Below are 9,066 nucleotides of genomic sequence, written 5' to 3'. Positions count from 1 at the left end.
CTGCCAAAAAATAAAATGGAAGCCATCACATGGTACATCCACCAATTAGATTGGTGGATATATCATTTGTCAGTCAAATGTGATGTCACAGGCCTTATATAAGGTCTGTCATGTCTTATTTGACCCTAAGAAGCCGTCTGATCAACATCTCCCGGACCTGTGAAGAAGAAAAAACTACTCACCCGGGCCCACTCTTCCAGCAACTGAGGATCATGGACCCACCCTCCCCATGGCTTTCTTTCACCCCCCCTCCCCATGTCTCTTTCATCCCCCCATGTCTCTCTATCGCCTCCCTCCCCATGTCTCTTTCACCCCTCTCCCCATGTCTCTTTTTCACGCCCCACCCCATGGCTCTCTTTCACCCCCCTCTCTATGTCTCTTGCACCCCCTCCCCGTGTTTCTCTTTCATCCCCCCCCTCCAAATGTCTCTCTATCACCCCCCCTCTAAATGTCTCTCGATCACCTCCCCATGTCTCTTTCACCCTCCCCTCCCAATGTCTCTTCACCCCTGCTCCCATGTCTCTTCACCCCTGCTCCCCATGTCTCTTTACCCCTGTTCCCATGTCTCTTCACCGCCGCTCCCCATGACTCTTTCACCCACTCCCCATGTCTCTTTCACCCACTCCCCATGTCTCTTTCACCCCTCCCCATGTCTCTCTTTTAAACCCATTCCCATGTCTCTATATCACCCCCTACCTATGTCTCTCTTTCACCCTCCTCCCCTCGCCATGTCTCTTTCACCCCCCTCCCCTCACCATGTCTCTCCTTCACCCCCCTCCCCTCGCCATGACTCTCACCCCTCCACCTTCCTTCCACATGTCATAAACTCACACACACACTCACACTTAACAATTCTTGGTATATCTATAGAGGGTATTACTGTGCATCTGTATTATTTTTTAGTATAATGCTACTAGTAGTAGTACTTTTTTTTAAACAACTCTGAATTAAAATTTTAATGTATCATAATGTAACAATCATTTTTTGTTTCTATAGCAACCATTTACAAAGTCACATCCCCTTCCTATTTTGAAACAGGCTCTGGCAACCCCCCCCCCCCTTTTTTTGAACACTGCCCTCTCCCTAGCTGTGCAAAACTCAATTGTATCCAGTGACTGCCTGGTCACATGATCACCCCAGAGAACTTTGCATTTTTGGTCCTCTTCTGCTGCACTGGCAACCATTTAGTCAACCCCCGAGCCGAATCTTCACCGATCAATCGCAACTTAGCTAATTACTTATCAATGTGTGGATTGTATTGATGCACATATCAAAGGGATTTTTTTTTTTTAAACGACAGCTTGGACTGCTGCTTTAAAGGTGGGCAGAGTAAGTTTGGAAACGGGGAGGAGTCACAGACCTCCAAACAATTTAAATCTGCGCACACAAACCCATGTAAACTCAACCCCAGACCCACCTCACCATATATATTTGTCTTAAGGAGTGCTACTGGGTATGTGACATTGTACAGTATAAACACAAGGAAGAGAAGCCCAATGCAACATGATCCTCCGCCGACTTAAATTTAACATGTCAAAAACAGAACTCCTTATATTTCATGCCAAACCTGGCCCTACTACCACCTTCCACATTACTGTTGGAAGAACTACTATACATGCAGTAGCCCAAGCACGCTGCCCTGGGGGTCACAGACTCCTCTCTCACATTCAAAAGGTAGCTAAACCTGTCGTTTTTTCTTCCGCAAGATACACCCTTCCACTGTTGCTCGACAGCTAAAACTCTGACACAGACCCTCATTCTCTACCATCTCAAATACTGGAACCTTCTGCTGTCCGGTCTTACTGCCTCTCACCTGTCTCCCCTACAATCTATCCTAAACGCTGCTGCCAGAATCACTCTATTCTTTCCTAAATCTGTCTCAGCGTCTCCCCTGCTGAAATCCCTCTCCTGGCTTCCTATCAAATCCCGTATCTCACACTCAATTCTCCTCCTCACTTTTAAAGCTTTACACTCTTCTGCCCCTCCTTACAGCTCAGCTCTAATTTCTCGCTATGCACCATCCCGACTCTTGCGATCCGCCCAATGATGTCTTCTATCTACCCCTTTTGTATCTAAAGCCCTCTCTCGCCTTAAACCTTTCTCACTGACTGCCCTCACCTCTGGAGTGCCCTTCCCATCAATACCCGACTAGCACCTTCTCTATCCACCTTTAAGACCCACATTCTAACACATCTGCTTAAAGAAGCATGTGAGTACACTGGCGACACACTTTATTCGAGCTCGGCTAGTCCCACGAATTCGGGTATACCCGGGTGTATTGAGGTTTGTGACTGTTTTCTGCCCGAGTGCATTGAGTTATTTTCCGGCAGGGATTGAAGCATTTTATTCCCGCTGGCTGCAATACTGCACAGTATATATATATATACTGCATTACAATTCATGAATTTATGCCATCTGGTAGACACGCGAAGCATTGCAGCCTATTAAATCCTAATCATTATCATTTAACAGATCAGCCGCCCATCAGCCAGGCATGAACCCAGGCTGGGAAGGCAAACGCAACGGGGCTTGTCAGAGGTGAGGAGCGGCGCATTCCAGGTATCTGCCAGGTACATACTGGGTATTTGCTCGAATAAAGTGTGTCGGTGCAGTAGCTCCGAGGCTGATACTATAGACCGCATACAAAAAGCTTGGCCCCTTGCAGACGCACTTACCAGAACGCCGTCCTACTGTCTCTGTATGTTCTACCTACCAATTAGATTGTAAGCTCTTCAGAGCAGGGACTCCTTTTCCTAAATGTTACTTTTATGTCTGAAGCACTTATTCCCATGATCTGTTATTTGTATTATTTATATGATTGTCACGTGTATTACTGCGGTGAAGCGCTTTCTACATAAATGGCGCTATATAAATAAAGACATACAGTACATACATACATACAACATACAACATGACAAAGCATATAGTTAAATATTTATCTGTTTCTCTCTCATAAGTGGGGTCCGACTTACTTATCTCTCTCTCTCTCTCTCTCTCTCTCTCTCTCTCTCTCTCTCTCTCTCTCGTATCATCAAGAGGGTAATCTAAAGTTAATTTGCAGAATTTCAATAACCCTTGGCATTTGTAAATAGTTTCTTTAGTAAATAAAGAGTTCAATTGAAAATAGATACATTTTATTGAAGAGTTTTAAATATATTCTTAGTAAAATATGTTACAAACTGACTTATAAATATAAATCTTATTTACAGATAGTCACAGAGCTTGGCATCAGTTACAGATTAGTCAGGGTTTTTTTTTGTTTTTTTAGGGCTTAAGTATCTCATGGGGGAAATAAGTCTGGATGGTGGGTATCCGTAACGTTTAGAGATGTTATGATCCTTCTGCCTCTGAACAAAGCACTGTAGCCTCCCCTTGGAGGTATGTTGACAGGCTTACTCCCTCTCCAGTTGTGATTTCCTTTTCATAGCCTCTCTCTCCTCTCTCTGTTCTGGTGGAATAGGTATGGAAACCTCAAGCTCTTGGAGAGGCTGTTGACAGAAGGATGGAGTGAAGTTGTCCACTCTGCTGGGTACATTGATAGGAAGCTGCAGGTTAGAAAGCTGGTGCTTCTGGTTGAAAGGAGCTTGAATGGGGATAGTGGTTTGGCTGACCTTTTTAATGCATGTCACTGCAGCTTTCCGTTCTATGGATATCACTGGGAAGTGTTTGGGATTCTCTATAACTGAAGCTTTGTTTTCCCCACGTTGTTTGATTTCACTGGTTTTAATGCCAGGAGCTGGAATGGGGATAGTGGTTTGGCTCACCTTTTCAATGCATCTTACTGCAGCTTCCTGTTCTATGGATATCACTGGGAAGTGTTTGGGTTAAGAAACAGAGGTCTGTCGGGGAAGTGCGGGTTAAGAAACAGAAAAGGGGAGAGAGAGTGATAGAGGGGGGGGGGTAGGGGGTGAGGGGGGGTTGAGATAGGGGAGGGGGGGGATTGGCTCCCTGTTCTTGGCTGCCTTAATTTGGATCTTTGTTTATTATTACTATGGGGCATTTTGGCGTTGGGGGAGCATATACGTTAGCCATGAGTCCCAGGTATTGTTGAAAGAGGTGGTGGACCTTTTCAGGAAGGCTGATAGTCTTTCCATGTCCATCACCTCTTGCACCCTTTTTTTGACTGTCTGTTTGGAGGGGGGAGACACCTTCTTCCAGGCAGCTGCCACCGCACACCTAGCCGCTGTCAGGATAAAGGAGACTAATTTGCCTGTTGGTCGATCCAGCACTTCTATGGGTCTGGCCAGCAGGTAGGTCAGCGGGTCAATGGGTATTGTGAGGTCTGTGACCTCTTTTATTAATTTTTGTATAGTTTCCCAGTACTTCTGTATTTCCGGACAGGTCCACCAGATGTGGGCCATGTCTCCCTTTTGACCGCAGCCTCTCCAGCATAGATCGGAAGCCAGAGGGTAGATTTGATTTATTCGAACTGGGGTAAGATACCAGCGGAACAGTATTTTGTATATGTTTTCTTTGATTGTGGTACATATGGAAGTTCCTGAGGCATTTTCCCAAATACTTTCCCAGTCCTCTCGGTCTATATCTATTTCCAATTCTGCTGCCCAATGCAGCATATAGTCATGCGTGGGGGGATCCATAGCTATCTCCATTTCTGAGCAAATTTGTGATATAAGACCTTTCTTATGGGCAGTCTCACGGCAGAGCTGCTCGAAGCTAGTGAGAGGGGGAAATTCCAACGTTGGGGTTAAAGTTTGAATGAAATGCCGAATTTGTACAGTACCGACACACTTTATTCGAGTGTGGCCGGTACCGCAAGCCGGGAGATTTCCCGGCTTGCTAGTGGCCGCCCATGATGCGCGGTCAAGCGTCTTCGGGAGCGTGCGCCCCCTGCACGCGCGTCCAGGGGCTCCCCGAGGGAGCCCTGGTGTCCCGCGATCGCGGGACAGCGGCAGGGGGTTCCGGGGGACCCGGCGGACCCGGCAGCGGTAGGGAGAGCGCCCCGATCGGAGGGCGCTCTACCGCTGCTTCGGCGCGCGCCCGTCACTCTCGGGCGCGCGCCAGGCTACTGCTGCGGCCAAGAACGGGCAAATGCTCGAATAAACTTGGCCGCAGCAGTAGGTATTTGAACACATTCAGCCCTACTATTTCATATTTAGATCGTAGGTTTTGGAAGCTCAGGAACTTCCCGAAGCTCAAGAGGTCGGCAATCGCATTGATATTTTTGGCTTTGAATTCGTCGAATTGTCTGGGCTCACAGCCAGGTGGGAATTTCGGGTTTTTGTGAATTGGCGTAAGTTGAGAGTGAGATGTTGTGAGCTTAAATTTGAATTTGCATTTCGTCCAGGTCTCCCATGTGTGTCTCATCGGGCCTAATTTGAATTTGTTATTCTGCATGTCCTCCCTGCTTAGAGACCAAAGGCAAGCCGGCAGCGAAGGCGTCCCGGCATATTGAGTTTCTATGTCTAGCCAGCAATATTGGTTTGGGTTGGCATTCCAGACTACTACCTGTCTCAGTTGTGCAGCCAGGTAGTATCTTGTGATGTCTGGAACTCCCATTCCTCCTCTCCCCCTTGAGGCCAAGAGAACTCTTCTAGTGACTCTTGGTTTTTTTCCTTGCCAAATAAAGTGGAAGATTAGTTTTTGGATGTTTTTCAATTCTGAGCCAGGGATGTGGACCGGGAGAGTCTGGAAGTAGTACAGTAATCTAGGGAGTATATTCATTTTAACCGAGATCATTCTCCCAATCCATGATATCTGATATTCTCCCCATTTTTCTAGATCTTGTTTGATTTTTTGGAACAGGGTCGGATAGTTATGTTGGTATAAAGATTGGTAGGTCCTCGATATCTTAACTCCCAAGTATTTGATACAAGAGGAGCTCCAACGATAATTAAAGTTTAGTTTGAGGAGATTCACCTCTGGCTCTGGCAGGCTTAGGTTCAAAGCTTCTGATTTATCACTATTTATTTTATATCCTGAGATTTTCCCGAAATCCCGGAGTTCTTTTTGAAGGTTGGGTAGGGAGATTTGGGGTTTTGATAGGGTTAGAATGACATCGTCTGCGAATAGGGATATTTTATGCTGCCTTTGACCGATTTCTATTCCTTGGATGTCAGTATTGAGCCGAATTGCCGATGCTAGTGGTTCGATCGTTAGCGCAAAGAGGAGAGGAGATAAAGGGCATCCCTGTCGAGTTCCATTTGTGATCTCGAATCTCTGGTTATTGCCCCCTGGTAATTTTACTGTAGCTGACGGGTTTTGATATAGTCTACGGACCCCCTCTAAGTATGCGTCTTTAAAGCCAAATTTGCACATAGTCTGGTCCAGGAATTGCCAGTTTATTCTATCGAACGCCTTCTCTGCGTCTAGGCTTAACAGGAGTGCTTTGGTGCCTGTGAGGTGAACATGGTCAATAATATTAATTATCTTCCGGGTATTGTCTGAGGCTTGCCTGCCCGCGACAAATCCTACCTGGTCAATGTTGATTAATCTCGGTAAGATGGGGTTTAATCGGTTTGCTAGTATTTTGCTATATAATTTGAGATCACTGTTGAGGAGGGAGATTGGACGGTAGCTTCCACACTGCATCGGGTCTCTGCCATCTTTGTGTATAATAGCTAAGTTAGCCAGAGACATTGTTGGTGGGATTTGGTTCCCTTCCATGAAATAATTAAATGTTTTCAGGAGATGCGTGGATAGAGTAGGCAAGAATCTCTTATAATAGACATTGGTGAAACCGTCAGGACCAGGAGACTTAGTGATTTTTAAAGATTTGACCGCCTCTTCCAGTTCCTCTTTTGAGATCTCAGCGTTGAGGACTGTGTTTTCCTCCTTCGTTAATGTGGGGAGATGGCATTTGTTTAAATATTGCGTTATCAATTCTGATGCTATTGGTTCAGGTCGGCCGTTTTTAGATCTTAAATTATATAGTTCTGTATAGTATTTTGTGAATTCCATAGCAATTTTGCTGTCACTATATTGTATCTCGCCAGATCTACTCTTGATCGCCGTTATTTGGGATCTCTTTTGTACCCCTCTCAATTTACTGGCCAGGAGTCTGTCGGCCTTGTTACCCTTGTCATAGTATTGTTGATTGGTCCATTTTAGGGCCTTTTCAACATCCTCCAGCTGGGTTTGTCTAAGTTTTGTTCTGGCTGTTAACAATGTTTTGTATATTTTTTTGGAGGGGTTAGCCTTGTGGGCTTGTTCTATTGTTTTTATGCTATCTGTGAGCTCTTTGATTAGTTTTTGGCGGGCTTTTTTCCTGTGGGATGCGATGGAGATAATTTTTCCTCTGATGTCTGCCTTATGGGCTTCCCACAGGATTGCTGGAGAGGAGACTGTTCCTTCGTTGAAGTAGAAATAGTCCTTAAGTGAGGATCTAATCTCTCTTTCTATCGCAGGATGATTTAACAGTGAATCATTTAGTCTCCAGGAGTAACTTGTTGTTTTCTCGAAAGGGATTGACAGTGTCAAAGTAATCGGGGCGTGGTCGGACCATGTGATTGAGCCAATGTCTGATTCAATGGCTGCCGCCATCACATTTTTAGTGGTCAAGAAGTGGTCTATTCGAGAGTAGGTCTGGTGAGGTGCTGAGTAGAATGTATAGTCTCTCTGGCCCTGATGTTGGGTTCTCCAAACGTCCACCAGTGAGAACTCGCTCAGGATGCCCCTAAACCTTTTCCCCTTGATTTGGGAGTGGGTTGTACGGGGGGGACCCATTGTGGTCGATCTGTCCTCGGTGGGGTTTAGAACCATATTTAGGTCTCCCCCCACTATCATCGATGACAGATATCCCGGGTCAACGCCTTCGAGTACTGTTTGTAAAAATTCTGTTTGATTCTCGTTTGGGGCGTATACATTGATCAGTGCGATTGCTGAGCCCGCTAGGGAGCCATATACCATTAGGAATCTACCCTCTGGATCTGCTGTTGTTTTGATATGATTAAATGGAGTGCCTTGTCTGATTAGGACAGCTACACCCCTTTTTTTACTACTGAATGATGCAAAAAAGCATGTTGGGAATGTCTTTTTGAATAAATTTGGGGGGTCTTGAGATGTGAAGTGGGTCTCCTGTAGGAATATGATGTCTCCCCCTGATTTTTTCATATCATGGAGGGCTAGCCTCCGCTTCCTATTATTGTGTAGTCCTTTGACATTTAGTGAGCGGATCTTTATTGGTGCAGTAGATGTCATTGTGGGTTTTTTGTGGGGGGGGGATCTTGGGATCTCGCCGTTCCCATTCGGGGAGATCTTGCTTTTATTTTCTGGGTGTCTGCAGTGGTTCTGTCTGCGTGTTTCACCGGGGGTGGGTGTGTTCTGCCTGTTTGTATTCTGGTGGCTGTCTGTGGGTTGCCAGGAGGGGAGGGTAGGATGGGGGAGGGAGGGGGGGTAAAGATCTGCTGGGACAGAACCAGCAGATAGAGAGAAGGTAGGATTAGGTCCTTGTGTGGGCCTAATGCAGTGTTGCCAGTTCCTTGGGCAACCGGCATTTTGGGCAACGTGCCCTTCTGGGGTGGGTCCGGTGTCAATGACCGGTGTGCAGTCGAGGGGTCCAGACCCTGGGTTGTTAACATTATGCGCCGTTTCCCTCTTGTGAGTCTTTGGTTTGGTTCTGGCGCGTGCCGTGTTGTGTTCGTAAGGAGTGGGGGGGGGGTTGTGGGGGTGGGTGTGGGGGGGGGGAGGTGGCAGGGGGGGGAGGAGGAGGGCAGGGAAGCCGGGAGGGGTGGTTTAATGGGCTATAGTCTAAATTGCTGGTTGACATGCTGTATGTGTCAGTTGTGTGGTCTGGGCCCTTTTATTTGTTTGTTTGTTCTTCTACTGGTCGTCTAGTACCAGGTCAAATTCAGGGTGATATGGGAGGGGTTCTTGTTCAGAGCAGGGAGGGGGAAAAAAAAAGGGGGGGGGTAGGAGCAGGAGGGGCTCTCAGGTACATTTCCTATGTCAACCCTTATCGCTCTAAAGTTACATACATTGCATTTGTACATTCTTCTGCATTTTGTTGCTTTCCTTTGCTGGTATCACCTGTTAGAGGGGACTTTGGTCTTGGTGAAGGGGGGGGGGGGGGTAGGAAAGGAGGGGAGGTGGGGGGGGGAAAGGTCAGAG

The sequence above is a fragment of the Ascaphus truei genome, assembly GCF_040206685.1.
Source record: "Ascaphus truei isolate aAscTru1 chromosome 13 unlocalized genomic scaffold, aAscTru1.hap1 SUPER_13_unloc_7, whole genome shotgun sequence".
Classification (NCBI taxonomy): domain Eukaryota; kingdom Metazoa; phylum Chordata; class Amphibia; order Anura; family Ascaphidae; genus Ascaphus; species Ascaphus truei.
The sequence above is the reverse complement of the archived record's forward strand: the minus strand, read 5'-3'. Positions refer to the sequence as shown.